Here is a 19067-nt window from a genome sequence, read left to right as displayed (position 1 = left end):
TTGAACTTCTTGCAGTCCATGGGACTCTCAAGAGTCTCCTCCAACACCATAATTCAAAAGCATCCATTCTTCGGCGATCAGTCTTCTTGATGGTCCAGCTCTCACTTCCATACATCACTACTGAGAAAACCATAGCTTTAACTATACGGACCTTTGTTGACAAGGTGATGTCTCTACTTTTTAAGATGCTGTCTAGGTTTGTCATTCAGATACATAGGCTGCATAATTGCATAAATAAAAGCTTCTCCCCTTAAACTGGCATGATGCACTGCAAGAAAGTATAGCGAGACCATTAGGTTTCCATCTCTCTGCCATCTCCTGATTATGTTGTGGTTTTCATCCAAAATGCATTAGGACGATTGGGATTCTCGGTACAAACGTTCTGTCTGGCCAAACTATTGAAGAGCATTCCCTGTGGGAGCGGGAAGCTCTGAGAGGGCGCAGCCATGGCAGACATGGCGACCTCTTTCAGAATGATTAACATCAGAACTATGTCCTGCCCTGCCCCTTGATTTTATAAAATGCCTCTGCTGCATTTCCAATCCATGTGTGCCTCATGATCTCATTTAGGTTTTCTTTTACAGAGGAAAAGCACTTTCAAAAAAATTAAAAATAAAGGGAAAAAGCGACTTCACTTTAACAAGCGACTTCACTTTAACAAGCCCAGGTGTCCGTTAGGACTTGTGGGGTGGAAGGTAGGGAGTTCAGCAGCAACAAGTGGAGCCAACCAATTTGCCCCCTATCCACTTCCATGTTCCATTCTACAAGGGTGAGATTGAGACTAAAGACTCTCATCCCTCCCCAGGCCACACCTCTCATTGACTCTGCTCCATGCCTCTCTTGAGTGCTCTTACCTGGCTGAAATGTGCTCTTGGGTATCATGGACACAGAGGAATGGTGGAGGCATCAGCTTGGGAACCTCCTAAGGGAAGAAGGCTCAGAGCCCAAGGATTGCTGGTGGGACAATGCTGAGTGGTCAGAGGGAGGAGACTGGGGGGAGGAGGAGGTGTCAGAAGCTGAAGAGGCAACAGGGTGTCACGGTCCAAGTTACAGGCAATTGGAATCCCGGCTTGGTACGTTGGGACCGGGGTAGAGGTCGGGAAGCAGGAAGCAGCAGTCCAGGGTCAGCAGTCCAGGGGTCTGGAAGCCAAGAGTCAGGAATGATACAATACGATACGATAATCTTTATTGTCATTGTCCCATACAGAACAACGAAACTGAAAAAAATCTACAGCAGACATTCAGAAACCAACAAGCCTGCTTTCCCAGCTATCCCAACCTGGTTAGCCCCCTAAAAACTCTGATAACCCATTTTTAAATACAATATACTCCCACAGAGACTCCTTACACTGCATTTAAAACCAAAATTGCATTTGGATAGAAACTGTTTCACAGGCGGCTAGTCCTAGTCTTTATAACCCTGCACCTTCTTCCAGAAGGCAGAAGCTGAAAGAGATCATTTCCGGGGTGCGCACTATCCTGCGCTATCACTGCAGCTTTCTTATGGCACCTGGAAGCATAGATTTGATCCAAGGTGGGAAGAGTGCACCCAATTATTCTCTCTGCAGTCTTTACAACCCTGGACACCATTGGTTTTTCCCCTGACCGTGCAGCTCCCCAACCACACACACAGACCATAAGTTAATACACTCTCAACAGTACAATGGTAAAATGGTAAAAGGTCCTTTGAGAGATTGTTTTTCCAAAGGATTCTCAGAAGCCAAGAGTCCAAGGGTTAGGAAACCAGGAGTCAGGAAGCCAAGGGTCCAAGAGTCAGGATATCAGGAAGCCAAAGCACAGCTAGGTGGGTAGCGTGTTGCTGTGGCAAAGAGCCAGGGAAATGCTGGTCTTATATACCCCTCCCAGCCCTTGCCACCAGGTGCTACGAGTCTTCTGTCAAGCCTCACCTGTGCAGCCATACCTTGCCCTTCCAGGCCAAACTCAGGAAGGCCCCAGTCCTGTGAGGCCCTACCAGTCACAGGGCCTGGCTTCTGCACGCACTCCTGACACTGGGCTTGGTGAGAAGGGAGAATCTGTGGCAGAGGGAAGTCTAGAAGCAGAAGCAGGAGAATAGGATGAAGGAGGCCAAGAGGCAGAGATGAGGCAGGCTGGTGATGAAACAAGGGTGTCTCCCCCTCCTGATGTGCAAACTCTCCTCCTCTCTGGTCTCCCGGGACCAGGAGAGGCATGAAGCAGGAGGAGTTAAGGCAGGCACGCCGGCGTAGTCTCAGATTGCTTGGGGAAAATCCCTGGAGAGGACGAGACTTAGGCAGCTGTGGGAAGGTGGAGACCTTCAGTTTCCACAACTGTCTCATAGGGGTCAAGACCTACTGAAGAAGAGTTGCTGTGCTCATTAGGCCTGAAATGCCTATGCATATCCTGGTTTTTTTCTAATAGATAACTTGACCTACTCGGTTTGATTTACTGCTGAGCTTGCTCCTGGCATTGGCCTTCTGTTTGCCTGCAGTGGGGTCTGTGTGTGAGGGGGGTCCACATTTAGAAACCTCTGGTTTTCATGCTGCTGGAATGCAGCCTATTGCACACAGGTAAGAACCACATCTATTGCTCTGCCTGCTTTTTGCCTCTCACACCACTCACTACTGGCACATGGTCCCAGACTCCCAGAGGGTTGTGCATAAGAGATTGCAGCCCTCGGGCTGTGAAGGTTCTCCAGTCCTGCAGAATATGATCTCGGTTGTCTGTCAAAGAATTGCATTTCTTGTTCTCCACTGTGGGTGTTTTGGGGGATACACACACACCTCACAACATTTCATCCATCCTCTCAACACCTTGTGCTCTTCCCTTAAGGTCCCTAAAGGCTTGACCTGGAAAAGCAACTCAAAGACAACCTTTCAGTTGCATTTTTGGTTAGGAAAAGTCTGGTAAATACATCTTTCGAGGGCATCAAGATCACCCACTTAGCACATCCTGGGATGTTAGTCAACAGTCAGTGTTGCATATCTTCTCCTGGGTGATATTAGCAAGGGCTTTAGTAGTTTGGTAGTTTGACAGCTGCAACTCAGCCGCGCACAAATTGCTACTTCCCCAACCTCTTCCTCTCTTTTAGCTTGCAATCCCCATAGCTTTGCTCTGTCTAGATCTCGTGGTGGGGCTACATGCAATGGGAAGAGCAATTCCACTGTGGCCTGCCAGCTCTCAAAATGGATCAGTATCAAGTCATGCGGGAAAACAATCCGACAATTTATCATTTAAGGCAAAGCAAAAATGGGGCAGGAGAGGAGAGGAACGTGATTCTGTGAAGCAGAACAAAGGAAGGGTTTTCCTTCATAAGTATCTCTTTTGACACCCTTATTTATTTTTCAAAAGTTAGTTTTGTGCAATGGATTGAGGGGCAGGGGAGAGAGAGAGAGAGAGAGAGAGAGAGAGAGAGAGAGAGAGAGATTGCCTTTTAAGCACCCTGTCCCAACTACTCTCAAACAGGAGATCAGGAGTTCTTGTACATTTTTCACAAACACAGCTCTTCCCCTGCAACCTGACCAGGGATGGAGGAACCCATAGCTCTCCAGATGTCACTGCACTCCAACTCACATCAGCCTCAGTCAGCATGACCAATGGTCAAGAATGATGGGAGTTGTAGTCCAGCAATATCTAGAGGGTCACAGGTCCCCCATCACTGAGTAAAACAGTCCAAAGGGGTCCTAATTCTGCACCTTCACCTTTGCCAGAGTAGAGTCCGATGCTTTCAGAGCATGTGTTTCTGGCCTTAAGGAGAAGGGATAACTACCCTTTGTCATCCTAGCCGTGGCTGTTAAATCACCTTGGCAGATGCTTTACTGCAGCCACTGAGAGTAGACTCTCAACACAAAGTGTTTACTGCCTGCAGTTTAGTGATAGGCAAATCTGTTGACTTGAGGTTTTCCTCAGTTCCACATTTTTCAAGTTTTAAGTTCGCAATGCTGTATTCTTTCATGATTTCATTTCTTAAAAGCCGACACTTTTGCATTTATTTGGCAATATATGGCCTCCTTAATGGATCACTGCCTTGTCGTGGCGAAGGGGCCTGAATAACTCAGAGAAGCTATGAGCTATACTGTGCAGGGCCACTCAAGGTGGACAGGTCATAGTGGAGAGTTTTGACTAAATGTGATCCACCTGGAGCAGGAACCAGCAGGCCACTCCAGTATCCCTGCCAAGAAAACTCCATGGACAAAAACAACAGGCACGACAAAGGTCCGTATAGTTAAAGGTATGGTTTTCCCAGGAGTGATGTATGGAAGTGAAAGCTGGACCATACAGAAGGCTGATCGCCAAAGAATTGATGCTTTTGAATTATGGTGCTGGAGGAGACTCCTGAGAGTCCCATGGACTGCAAGAAGATCAAACCGATCCATTCTGAAGGAAATCAGCCCTGAGTGCTCACTGGAAGGACAGATCCTGAAACTGAGGCTCCAGTACTTTGGCCGCCTCATGAGAAGAGAAGACTCCCTGGAAAAGACCCTGATGTTGGGAAAGATGGAGGGCACAAGGAGAAGGGGACGACGGAGGACAAGATGGTTGGACAGTGTTCTCGAAGTGACCAGCATGAGTTTGACCAAACTGCGGGAGGCAGTGGAAGACAGGAGTGCCTGGCGTGCTCTGGTCCATGGGGTCACGAAGAGTCGGACATGATTAAACAACAACAACATATGGCAAAAAATGTATGCATTACAGGCACATTTTTCCCAATATCCGCAGTTGATATGCAGTTTTAGCTAATGAATATACATTTTTTGCAAGTGGTTTCCCCTAATAAAAATGCATTTTTGTACATTATTTCCACTGACATCCACATTTGGAGCCGTGCACTTTCCCCTAATATATTCATGCTTAGTATGCCTTTGTTTGGCTGGAGAACAGATCTGGAGAAGTGCAAATTCCAAGGGATAAATGCATTTCAGTTCCTGGGTATTGGTCCAGGAATTCAAGATCAGGCAGGTTCAAGTTAAAATGCCAGCCAAAGAAATGTCTCCCCGCTCCCTACTGCAGACAACAGTATTGTAGTGATTGTGTGAGAATTTCTAATACATAAGCACTTACCTCTGTTTTTTTTTAAACCCTCCTATTAGGTAGCAGGGACGCGGGTGGCACTGTGGGTTAAACCACAGAGCCTAGGACTTGCCGATCAGAAGGTCGGCGGTTCGAATCCCCGTGACGGGGTGAGCTCCCGTTGCTCAGTCCCTGCTCCTGCCAACCTAGCAGTTTGAAAGCACGTCAAAGTGCAAGTAGATAAATAGGTACTGCTCCAGCGGGAAGGTAAACGGCGTTTCCGTGTGCTGCTCTGGTTTGCCAGAAGCGGCTTAGTCATGTTAGCCACATGACCCGGAAGCTGTCTGCGGACAAACGCCAGCTCCCTCAGCCTATAGAGTGAGATGAGTGCGCAACCCCAGGGTTGGTCATGACTGGACCTAATGATCAGGGGTCCCTTTTCCTTTACTAGGTAGCAAGGGACGTGGGTGGCACTGTGGTCTAAACCACTGAGCCTAGGGCTTGACGATCAGAAGGTCGGTGATTCGAATCCCCGTGACGGGGTGAGCTCCCGTTGCTCGGTCCCTGCTCCTGCCAACCTAGCAGTTTGAAAGAACGTCAAAGTGCAAGTAGATAAATAGGTACCGCTCCAGCAGGAAGGTGAACGGTGTTTCAGTGTGCTGCTCTGGTTCGCCAGAAGCGGCTTAGTCATGTTGGCCACATGACCCGGAACCTGTCTGCGGACAAACACCTGCTCCCTTGGCCTATAGAGCGAGACGAGCACGCAACCCCAGAGTCGTTCACGACTGGACTTAACTGTCAGGGGTCCTTTACCTTTTTATTAGGTAGCAGCAGTCATGAGCTTTACTGACCACCTTTAGTTCACATTGGGCTAAGGCAGTTTGTGACTGCCCTGGAACTTGGGGGTAGTGGTGATGGAAGAACTGCAGGAAACAGCTTGTAATGGGAGCAGAGCCGTAGCAAGAACAGCATCTGTCTGCAGCTGAAAGAGCTGCACAAAATTGCCACAGGAGTGAATGCACCCCCAGGGAAATGGCAGACAGCCGCTTCTGCTAGGTTCTCAAAGACTGAGAACAGATTACTGCCATCTCCAGATGGCCCCCGTGGTCCTAAAAAGAGCTATTTGTGGCAAGCAATTGATTCCACTTCAGACTCCGCTCTCCTATTTACTGATTGTTCAGAAACAGGCTTTGACAACATTGGACCATTTAACGCAAAGACACTCCAGCCCTCACACGGCTTATGAACCGAGTCGTTGTGTGTCTAGTCTCCAGGGCAAGCGTTAGGCCGGCTTGATCTCCCACACTTTAACCATTAAGGACTTCTGTGTTAATGTTGTTGTTTAGTCGTTTAGTCATGTCCTACTCTTTGTGACCCCATGGACCAGAGCACGCCAGGCACTCCTGTCTTCCACTGCCTCCCGCAGTTTGGTCAAACTCATGCTGGTAGCTTCAAGAACACTGTCCAACCATCTCGTCCTCTGTCGCCCCCTTCTCCTTGTGCCCTCCATCTTTCCCAACATCAGGGTCTTTTCCAGGGAGTCTTCTCTTCTCATGAGGTGGCCAAAATATTGGAGCCTCAGCTTCAGGATCTGTCCTTCCAGTGAGCACTCAGGGCTGATTTCCTTCAGAATGGATAGGTTTGATCTTCTTGCAGTCCATGGGACTCTCAAGAGTCTCCTCCAGCACCATAATTCAAAAGCATCAATTCTTCAGCGATCAGCCTTCTTTATGGTCCAGCTCTCACTTCCATACATCACTACTGGGAAAACCATGGCTTTAACTGTGTTAATAGCATAATCCAAAGGCCCACCATAGAGTCACACCGTGTTTGGCATTGTCCAGTGATTCAGAAGCCTTTATAGCCGGGCCTTCCCACCTTTTTAGGCCACAGAGGCAATTTGAAATTATAAGGCACACTATTGCAAACCCCAGATTTAGGGACCCCAAGCTTCATCGCAGTCTATTGATATCAATTGGATTTTTTGCAAGTCTGGATGGTCATCTAACAGAAACAGGAAAGACCCATAGAATAAGTGATACAATGTACAATAAAATGCTATTGTTTCTGAATAAGGAAATGTCCCCAAAAGTTAAAAATTAGCAAAATAATGTTGTAAAGGAGAAATGCAAAGGCAAGTCAAGTGCTGTATTCAAAACAACCCCCCCCCCCCACATTTCTCCAATTAAAATAGGTAAAGGTAAAGGGACCCCCGACCATTAGGTCCAGTCGTGGCCGACTCTGGGGTTGCGGCGCTCATCTCGCTTTATTGGCCGAGGGAGCTGGCGTACAGCTTCCGGGTCATGTGGCCAGCATGACTAAGCCACTACTGGCGAACCAGAGCAGCGCACGGAAACACTGTTTACCTTCCCGCTGGAGCAGTACCTATTTATCTACTTGCATTTTGAGGTGCTTTCGAATTGTTAGGTTGGCAGGAGCAGGGACCGAGCAACGGGAGCTCACCCCATTGCAGGGATTCGAACCACCAACCTTCTGATTGGCAAGTCCTAGGCTCTGTGGTTTAACCCACAGCACCACCTGCGTCCCTTCCAGTTAAAATAGGGATGGCCTATTCCATAAGAATAATAATCATTTTATTATTTATATCCCACCGATCTGACTGGGTCACCCCAGCCATATATAAAAATTTTAAACATTTAAAAGAACTTCCCTATACAGGGCTGCCTTCAGATGTCTTCTAAAGATTGTATAGTTACTTATCTCCTTGGCTCGGGGGTTGCATATTTTCATACCCTCCCACATTTCTCCTATGAAAATAGAGACGTCCTTAGAAACAGCGGGAGATTCCGGAGTCAATCAGAAACTGGGAAGGTTTCTATGAATCTGGGGCTGTCTCTGGAAAATAGGGACACTTGGAAGTTCTGTGACAAGCTTATAAATGCTAAAATTTAAAAGTATGGTTCAGGAACACAAATGAGATAACAGAATAGCAAAACTAGAAAGTCATTCATCAGCCCTGAAGAACAGATCTAAATGGGTCAAAAACATTAAAGGTCTGGGTGTTAGAAAACAGAGCTGAGTCACAGTACAAAATAGCTCTAAAGATAACTAATTCACTTAGCCCATGTAAAAAATATCTTATTCACGATGCACCAGAGCAGTTTGTACACCTGATCCCTATAACAATAGATGTTCCTGTTCTCGCAAGAATACCCTCTCCAGTTAGCCAAATATAGCAGCAGACAGATCAGTTAAAATTCAACAATGCATCTACATTAGAAAAAAGACCAAACACATTACTAATAAGGCCACCATTTAAATCTGATTAAACCATACAAGAAGCCTTTCAAAAGTTCTTATGACATTAATATGAAAACAAGCTGCAGTGCTATTAGGTAAGAATTTGTAAGACCTAAATCTCTGTGACAACAACACTCCAACTTGTCAAATGCTGCTAGAGATTGCCATTTAACTGATGGAGGAGAGTTTCACATGCTTATATAACACGGGATGAAACTGGGCCACCCATCGGAGAACACCTAGAATCATAGAATCATAGAGTTGGAAGAGACCACAAGGGCCATCGAATCCAACCCCCTGCCAAGCAGGAAACACCATCAGAGCACTCCTGACATATGGTTGTCAAGCCTCTGCTTAAAGACCTCCAAAGAAGGAGACTCCACCACACTCCTTGGCAGCAAATTCCACTGTCAAACAGCTCTTACTGTCAGGAAGTTCTTCCTAATGTTTAGGTGGAATCTTCTTTCTTGTAGTTTGGATCCATTGCTCCGTGTCCGCTTCTCTGGAGCAGCAGAAAACAACCTTTCTCCCTCCTCTATGTGACATCCTTTTATATATTTGAACATGGCTATCATATCACCCCTTAACCTCCTCTTCTCCAGGCTAAACCTGCCCAGCTCCCTTAGCCGTTCCTCATAAGGCATCGTTTCCAGGCCTTTGCCCTCCTCTGGACACGTTCCAGTTTGTCAGTGTCCTTCTTGAACTGTGGTGCCCAGAACTGGACACAGTACTCCAGGTGAGGTCTGACCAGAGCAGAATACAGTGGCACCTTTACTTCCCTTGATCTAGATGCTATACTCCTATTGATGCAGCCCAGAATTGCATTGGCTTTTTTAGCTGCTGCGTCACACTGTTGGCTCATGTCAAGTTTGTGGTCAACCAAGACTCCTAGATCCTTTTCACATGTACTGCTCTCAAGCCAGGTGTCACCCATCTTGTATTTGTGCCTCTCATTTTTTTTGCCCAAGGGCAATACTTTACATTTCTGCTACAATCTGCTACACCTGCTACAATCACGTGACATATGCAAGCTCACTTTGGACATAGTGGCAAACCACAGTTTACTTTAGCATATCAACATTCTACAGACAAAACAGTGCACATTGATGTCAATTTATGCTTCATATCTTTTCAAAAGAGACCCAAAATGATGTTGGAAGACTGGAATGAGTTTGCCAATCCACCATCCTGTATGGTCATCATTTGATTTAAAAGTCTGATGCCACAAATGCATTTAAAGCTGCACTGAGGTCTTTCACGTTTACACACAAGTAGTGGGGGAGAGGCCCGAGGGAAGTTTAATTGGTATATGTGAGATCTTTTGAACAGAAATGACTCATAAGAACATGAAAACCACCTGCTGAATCAGAACAAAGGACCATCCAATCCAGCTGTTACCTATTTATTATGAGTTATTCAGAGGGATACATCAGTTTCACCCTCAAACCTTTGTGATAAAGTAGACACAAGACTTGAAGATGAATCTTTACTTATCAGGTTGGCAATAGTTTAACAAATATTATTCATATATTAGTAGTAGTAGTAGTAGTAGTAGTAGTAGTATTTCTTTGTTATGAACTTGTTTTTGCATTTTCAGGTTTACAAACAACAATAAAGAAAACAATTAAAATATAATCACTGAATCCTCTATGACTCCCCCCCCCCCTTTTGTGGATCCTTGTGCCAGCATTTTCTCCTGCGACTCTTCTATTACTCCAATTTTATCAAATCTTTAAATAATCCATAATTAAACTTTTACCTGCAAGTGTTAGTTATATCAATCCTACTAATGGTTTTAATTGTTTACAATAGGGTTTTTTTGCTACAATATTTACTTTCCCCATTCCTTATTAAAATTTAAATCTTCCTGATTCCTAATTCTTCTGGTCAGTTTTACCATTTCAGCATAATCCATCAGTTTTATCTGCCATTCTTCCTTGGTAAAGGCTATATTTTCTTTCCATCTCTGGGCTAACGAAGTCTGGGCAGCTGTACATAAATAGTCTCTTCTGGTCACTTAGAATTTCGGCACCTAGAATTCCTAAAAGAAAAGCTTCTGGTTTCTTAGAAAAATTTATTTTAAACATTTTTTTTCACCTCATTGCATTCATATATAATAAGTCCAATGCATTTCTCTCCCTTGAGCCCAAGAGAGGGTTTAGTCCTTTTCCTTTCAAAACTCCTTTGTAGTAGTACTTAAGTAATTAGTCCATAACTCGCCTGTCCTCACAAGCGTCTCCGGACAGCGTCTGCTTGAAATCTTCACACTCCCATGTTCCCGGTCAGAATGAATCGACGGCAGGAATAACCAACTGTCAACTCCTTTCCCCAATACCATTTATTCTTTGTGAAATACAATTACAATATAAATACCATTCAAATACTAACATTAGCGAACCTGTCAGGTTTCCGGGTTCCCAGCTTGATAGCACAGTAAAAAGTAAAGGTAAAGGGACCCCTGACCATTAGGTCCAGTCGTGACCGATTCTGGGGTTGCGGCGCTCATCTCGCTTTACTGGCCAAGGGAGCCGGCGTACAGCTTCCGGGTCATGTGGCCAGCATGACTAAGCAGCTTCTGGTGAACCAGAGCAGTGCACGGAAACGCCGTTTACCTTCCCGCTGGAGCGGTACCTATTTATCTACTTGCACTTTGACGTGCTTTCGAACTGCTAGGTTGGCAGGAGCAGGGACTGAGCAACGGGAGCTCACCCCATCACGGAGATTTGAACCACCGACCTTCTGATCGGCAAGTCCTAGGCTCTGTGGTTTAACCTGCAGCGCCACCTGGCCCACAAATAGCACAGTAAGCGTAGATAATTAAAAAGGAGGATTTATTGCAAAAACAAACAGATAGCTCCGGACTATCATATAATGACTTTTTGTATGTTCTTTTCACTAACATATGCATTTCAATGCATGTGGCCCTAGGACATGCTTATTTGTACACATTACGTTCCTGGATAACTGCTTTGCAAAACTCAGGGAAGTGCCCATTTCGAAGAATGTCTGTGATTCTGTTTTCACATGGTTTCAGAAAGTGTGAATTAGCTTCTGCTTTAAATGAGAACTGAATCAAAGTCCTGCTGTATCCCTGCTTCCAACTTGTATGTCCTTCCTTTCCCAGTCTACCTTGAATTCCTGCCGCTCTTCTACAACGGACCTGCCAATGGGTGTGAAGGAACACAGGAAGGGAAAAGGGATGTTGAATCTGCACACAGCTGTGCCAATTAATTTTTCACCCTGGCTAATATACCGAGTGAAAACTGCAGCGGAAATGAGTAACCAGCTCTCCAGAAATACAAAATATTTGATTGATATTTGATGCACATTTTGATCCACCTCCCTGCTTTCCGGAAGTGTTGCTTCTTCATAGCTGGCTCATTGCTTTTCTTCTCTCTCCCCTTCCTGCTCCACTTACAGCCAAAAGACAACTTTCATGGCTTGGCAGCATTCTCTGCCTGGCAGCATCTATGGGAGGAAGCTGACATCAGTCAGTACGACAGTTCAGAAAACCCAGAGCACCAAGCATTTGCCAAGGGCTCCTGTTTAGTATTCCAGTGTGTGTAGAGAGCCAGTGTGGTTAAGAGCGGTAGACTCGTAATCTGGTGAACCGGGTTCGCGTCTCCGCTCTTCCACATGCAGTTGCTGGGTGACCTTGGGCTAATCACACTTATTTGAAGTCTCTCAGCCCCACTCACCTCACAGAGTGTTTGTTGGGGGGGGAGGGGAAAGGAGAATGTTAGCCTCTTTGAGACTCCTTAAAAGGTAAAGGTAAAGGTACCCCTGCCTGTACGGGCCAGTCTTGTCAGACTCTAGGGTTGTGCGCTCATCTCACTCTTTAGGCCGGGAGCTGGCGCCATCCTCAGACATTTCCGGGTCACGTGGCCAGTGTGACATCGCTGCTCTGGTGAGCCTGCACCAGCGCAGCACACGGAACGCCGTTTACCTTCCCGCTATGAAGCGGTACCTATTTATCTACTTGCACTTTACGGGTGCTTTCGAACTGCTAGGTGGGCAGGAGCTGGGACCGAAAGACGGGAGCTCACCCCGCCGCGGGGATTCGAACCGCCGACCATACGATCGGCAAGTCCTAGGCACTGTGGTTTTACCCACAGTGCCACCCGCGTCCCTTTAGGGTAGTGATAAAGCGGGATATCAAATCCAAACTCCTCCTCTTCTTCTTCTTCCCAGAGATACTAAAACACAAGTCACTGGTATTAGTGGGCCGTGGAGTATGGCCCATTCTCTAACCACCATGTAGTTCTCCTGACATCACATATATCAAGCCCAAACTACATGTGTTTCTCTGCCTTGAAAAAGTTTTGAATGAAGACCCTGAATGGGAAAAGCCACCTTCATGTAGTGGTGGAGATTGGGAGAGGGAAAGGGTTAAGCACACATGCTTGCCACCCTCTTACAGTGGATGCTCGGGTTGCGAACGTGATCTGTGCAGGATGCACGTTCGCAACCCGCAGCGTTCACATCCCATAGTGGCGCATCTGCACACACGTGGGTTGCGATTCAATGCTTCTGCGCATGCGCAAAGTGCGATTTAGCGCTTCTGCGCATGTGCGACTGCCGAAACCCGGAAGTAACCCGTTCCTGTACTTCTGGGTTTCGGTGGTCCATAACCCAAAAAAAGCAACCTGAAACGCCTGTAACCCGAGGTATGACTGTACTATCTATCAATCACCCCTACCCCACAATGAGAAGCTACGTCCTAACATTTAATGGCACTGTGGTGTACAGCCAGTGTGGTGTAGTGGTAAAGAGCGGTAGACTCGTAATCTGGTGAACCGGGTTCGCGTCTCCGCTCCTCCACATGCAGCTGCTGGGTGACCTTGGGCCAGTCACACTTCTCTGAAATCTCTCAGCCCCACTCACCTCACAGAGTGTTTGTTGTGGGGGAGGAAGGGAAAGGAGTATGTTACCCGCTTTGAGACTCCTTCGGGTAGTGATAAAGCAGGATATCAAATCCAAACTCTTCTTCTTCTACTACTACTGTTGTTACACAAATTTGAGTGTAACATCATCATCATCATTTCATTTGTATGCCTCCTTTTCATAGTTGAAACTGTGCTCAAGGTGGCTTAAAACACGACAAGATTTACACAATCACAGGCATAGCAAAAGTCATAAACAATAAATAAAACACATCAAAAAGCGTGCAACCAAATGGAAACAATTCCCACGTAAATCATAAGATCTAAAACTAAAGATACAACGATAATATCGATAACAGCAACAACCTCTCCCAACCCCCCTGTAAAAAAAGAACTCCAGCCCAAGAATCTGTTCAACAGCCTGAGCTTTTGTAGCTGGAGTCAGTCCGCACTCCACTCTTCCAGGCCAGGGTGGAAAGGGCCAGCGAGGCAGGGTGCAGGTCTTCCAGGGCTCAGAGCCAAGATGGTCTCATTTAAAACAAGACAGATAAAAATTAAAGACAATTTAAAAGAGGGGCCCTCTCTGCTGAGCAGCAGCCGCAGTCCTTGTGAAGCCTGTCAGGCCCCAAGCCAGGTGGACAGAGGCAAGAGCAGGGCCCTTCAGGATCTCAGCAGGCAGTCCTGGGTGGCGGCGGCAGCAGCAGCAGCAGAAGTCCTTAAGATGCAGCTTGGGCCTTATTTCCTGGAGTAATGAAACTGGCAATCTATTAAGAGAGTGTTTTTACCCCTCTGATTCTCCCCCTCCCCTCAAATTCCCAAATAGGTATCCTTTTCCAGCGGGAGATTGTGGAAAGCTCTGGAAGAGCAAGACGGGAATTCAAACCAAGCGGTAGGACCATGGACAGCACCCTGTTCCTAGCAGAGTTTTTAGCTGGACCCAAAGAAGGAATTTCACTAAGGGAGCAAAGCCCTCAGCTGACTCCAAGCTTACATCAGGTTCAAATGTTGCTCCTACAAGGATCTAGAGTCCAGTGAAGGCTTATAAAGGCAGCTGCCCAGTCAAGATGCAGAACTTCTCCCTCCCCTGCAGGCCGAATCCTGTAGCTTAAAGGGGCTGTGCCAATGCTTGCCCACCTGTGGTTTGGGTAACTGACTGTAAAATAAGAGGAAAACAAGTCCCTTAACATAGAAAACTAACATATCAGGGGGGAAGTTTCTAGGTTAGAAGTTTTCTCCCTGCAATCCAGTTTTCCACATACAGGAGTCATTTCATTTCTTTTCTTTCTTTCTTTCTTTCTTTCTTTGCCTAGAGGAAAACTCCATCTTGCTAGGCCCTACCTGTGGTATGAAGTACAGTCAAACCTCAGTTCCCGAACGCCTCTGTTTTGGAACGTTTCGGCTCCCAAACGCCAAAAAATGAGAAGTAACTGCTCCGGTTTTCGAATGATTTTTGAACATGCTACACAGCTTCCATTTTGAGTTTCCTTATTGTATTGAGATTTCTGCTTTCAGTTTTTGGTTGTCAAATGTTTCATAAGTTGAACGGATTACGTTCGACAACCAAGGTTTGCAACCCAAACACACCATGACCACCTCGATAAGAAAGAGGCCACAGTCCCAAAGAACTAAGCAACAAAAACCTGAAGGTGGAAACAAACCGAGTGTGATCCCTTGAAAGGGAGTGAGGGTGGGATGAAGAGAGCAGCCTGTACAAAACAATGAATCAGCCATTTCCCCAGCATTCTTTATCATTCTACTGAGCTTTCCAAAATTTCCAGCTACAGAAAACAAAACCTCCTTTGGCAAGCATGAGAGAGAGAGAGAGAGAGAGAGAGAGAGAGAGAGAGAGGGAGGGAGAGAGAGAGAGAGTCATTGCCCTTGAAAGCTAGAAAAAAAACACTCACCGGGAAGCGGCTGGCACTGCAGTTTCCTGGTGCACGTAGTAGCTGAGGAATAGAGGCATGTGCTGATTGCTACGCCTTACACATGACAATCCGCAAGCTCTTTCGCATGCCTGAAAGTGCCATCCATATTAAGGAAATTTACTGACTTTCAAGTGACCTTGATGAAGGCTTAATTAGTAGGCCTGAAAGTGTCATCCATATTAAGGAAATTTACTGCCTTTCAAGTGACCTTGATGAAGGCTTAATTAGTAGGCCCCAAATGTGTGGGATCTAAAATGGATATAGTGTAGTATGCCATGAGAGAAGGAAGGAGTGCCACCGTGGGGTAGTGGTTGGATCAGGGAAGGGGCACCTGTGGCACTCCGCATGCTGTTGGATGACAGCTTCCAGAACACCTGATCTTTGGCCACGGCGGCTGGTGCTGATGGAAGATGATATTGAACAACATCTGGAGGGCTACAGGTTGCCCATCTCTGGGCTAGGGTGCTGGAATGAAGGTAAAGGGACCTCGTGACAGACTCTGGGGTTGCAGCACTCATCTCACTTTATTGGCCAAGGGAGCCGGCGTATAGCTTCCGGGTCATATGGCCAGCATGACTAGGCTGCTTCTGGCGAACCAGAGCAGTGCACGGAAATGCCGTTTACCTTCCCGCCGGAGAAGTACCTATTTATCTACTTGCACTTTGACGTGCTTTCGAACTGCTAGGTTGGCAGGAGCAGGGACTGAGCAATGGGAGCTCACCCCGTTGCGGGGATTCGAACTGCTGACCTTCCGATCGGCAAGTCCTAGGCTCTGTGGTTTAACCCACAGCGCCACCCACGTCCCAGGGTGCTGGAATAGGACAGAGGGAAACCAGGTTCAAGGCCTACTCTATCATGAAGCTCACATAGAGACCTTAAATCAGCCTAACCGACCTCAGAAGGTTGTTGTGAGGATCAAAGGGAAGAAGCATCGATACTGCCTTGAACCCCCTGAAGCAAAGATGTCAGAAAGGAAGCATGGGAAATCCGTGATCAGATCTTCTGACATATTTTTTTAAAAAAATGTGATAGGAGTTGTGGAGCCTCCAAGTCACTCAGAGCAGTGCTGCTGAATAATTTTCTTCCATCCTAAACATGGGAGTAGGGCTTTAGACAAGCTATTTGCCTTGGGATACCTTGCCCCCCTTTGATATTACCTATGTCCCCTCGTGGTATTCTTGCAGTGGAAACTGGTCCCCTCCCCTCACTGTTATTAGCTCTGTTTAGTGGGAACGGGAGCAAAGAGGGCTACAACAGGATACCCACGTATACTGGTCACATAACAAATAAATAGAGACATCACTTGAGAAAGCCAGGACAGCCTTGCTTCTCAGTCCAATCAGAAAGCCTTTACAGCCTTTCCTGCCTGGGAGCTTCCAATAAGCAACCTGGGTAGGTGTGGCCCATCTATAGCCTTTACTGCCAGGGAGGTGGTTCCAAAAACTCATCTCATGGGTCGGCTGCATGTAGCATCAAAAGTTTGCGTGGCGAGTTCCCCCCTCCCCCCTCAGAAATAAAGACACGAGACACAAGAATTCGAGTTAATGGGTCAAATTAGGCCACAACTTTATTGATTACAGGAATTGAGCAGTATTGGCTTAGGCATTGGTCCTAACAACTAACCAGCTTCAGCCTGCATGTAGGGGGAGTCCTGCTGAGGCACGTCAACTAGGACCTCCCCCCGGGGTCACTGCGCAGGGGCGTGCCGTGGGCCCACAGATCCATAGGCTTAGGACAAGGCCACGCCCCCCCGGAATCCTTTAACGGACTACCCTTTGCTTTGGGTAACAATACTACAGCATAACAATACTACAGTACCCCACCAATGCCTAACCGCCAATACCGTGGAGTTGTCACAGTTTGCTACGAGGTAGGCAAAAACCAAGTGGCTGGTGCCAATCTGCCAATTGGGAAAATTCCTACCAGGCCTCTTGACGGCGACCAACCGAAGTCCATAGCAACGTCAGAGAGCCTAGCCTAGCAGGTGGGAGGGAAGGGGAAACCAGGTCAGCTGCGGCGCTGGAAAGAGGGAGACCCTCGGCCATGCCAGACCTAAGTAGGCGAGGCCACGCCCCCCGAGCCAGCCAATTGGCTGGCTCGGGGTATGACGCGTCCGAGGATTCCCTGGTATCGCAGGGGCTGAAGCCAGCCCCCGCGAGAGTGGAGAGGGGCGTGAAGCCCACAACCCCACCTCCTCCCTAGCTTGGAAGTGGCTTTCCCAGTCAAGTGCTAGCAGCTCCAGACAGCCACTGATTTCTGTCCTGCTAGCTGGGGACTGAATGCTACTCAACCGGGAGAGGAGTCTATTGTTTCTGAAGCTGCTGGAACACCGAAGTAGCGTTGCAATGGTGTCACTCAGTAGGGGTGGTGGTGGCAGTGGCGTAGCGTTGGGAGGGCACCGGGGCGGTTGCCCTGGGTGCAAAATTGTTAGGGGCACAAAATTTCAACACCCAGTGCTGCCGTAATACAGCTGCATGCTTCCATTGTTGGACTTCACTGAAAACGGCTTCTCCTTGTGAACCAGGAAATGACCTTTCCAAACAACGGAACAACTCTTCTTTACTTATCTCTGTGGCTGTGAACTCCTGGGTGATGTGGACACCATTAGACAGTTGAATATGCATGTGTGCTCCATTAGTTTCCTTCCTTCCCCCTCCCACCCCCCTTCCCAAGGCCCCGGGCACTGGCAACCCATGATACGCCACTGGCGGTTGGTTGGATTTATTGGGTCAGAGCTCTTCGATGAACATACCTGATCTGCAAACCTCCGACTGGCGTGATCAGAATGCAGCTCAGCTGAGGAACCTGTGATGTCAACAAGGTGGTCTGAGGGATGCCACTGACTTTTTCTTCTGTTTTCAACAGTTTAGTTCTTGGGGCCCTTAAAGCAGCTCACAACAGCACGCTTTGAAAACTGGCACCTCGAATGCCCCGGGGTCATCATGTGATACGGGTGATGAGTCTGACATTCCTTTCATTATCCGTAGAAAAAGATGGATGCTGCCTTAGATCTATAGCGCCACAGATCTAGCAGCCTGGACCCCTGGATCTAGCAGCTGAATATTCTACTTATCAGTTGCATCAAAGGAGTGCCCAAATCCACTGTCTTCGCTGCAGCCTTGCCTCTCCTTTAGCCCTGCTCCTCACACACAAACCAATGTCCTAGTTCATCACTCCGTTCTTAACTATAGTTTCAAATCCCACAAAGTGTCTGGGCACGCAATCCGAATGGAAAGCTTTGTGCAAATGAGGCTTTATTGTCGGCAGATGACATCAAGCATTCTTCTTTAGCTGAAGCCCAGTGATTAAATATGTATATGGCAGCCAAGATATAATTTATTTCTTTTGTGTTGTAAATTCTTCTTCTCCTTGGGTTTTTCTGAGCTGCTTATAATTAAGACTTTCTGACACATCTCAGCGTGGCTGGCTACCAGCAGCAATGTTATTATATCCAATTTGTTTAAAGTGGAATATTTGTATCTCTTTCCTTCCCTCCACTCTAATCAGCAGAGGGATTATTCTTTATTAATGCCAGTAATTATTTGATTTCCTTCTTTATTACCAAACAGAATAACACAGGCTTGAATTAGCAAGACGTATCTTGCTGTTTCCTTTTTTGTTTTCTGGAAAGATTTCAAAATATTTATAAACTGTGGGATGGGGGGGAGGAAGAAAGGTTTTAAAAAGAAAGAAAATAAAGCTGCATTGTGATTGTTTGAATGCCATTTCCCCTGTTCTTCCTCATCAGCAGGAGCTGTAATTAATCCCATTGTGTACAGACTTTATGCTGAATTGACTATATGTTCCACAGACTGAATTCTCACTCTCTAAAACCATCGATACAGCAAATCCATGCATCTGTCTGCAATGTGAACACGTGTCAGATACACAAGCCAGTGCTTCATCCCTATCCTTCTGCTGTCTATCTAACAAATGTATAATTTGTTAGGCATCAGACACAACAGGCACACAGGTGACCTACAACGTTGCCTAATGCCATGGATGGGGGAGC

This window comes from Podarcis tiliguerta (assembly GCF_965153285.1).
Source record: "Podarcis tiliguerta genome assembly, chromosome: 3".
NCBI classification, from domain to species: domain Eukaryota; kingdom Metazoa; phylum Chordata; class Lepidosauria; order Squamata; family Lacertidae; genus Podarcis; species Podarcis tiliguerta.
The sequence above is the reverse complement of the archived record's forward strand: the minus strand, read 5'-3'. Positions refer to the sequence as shown.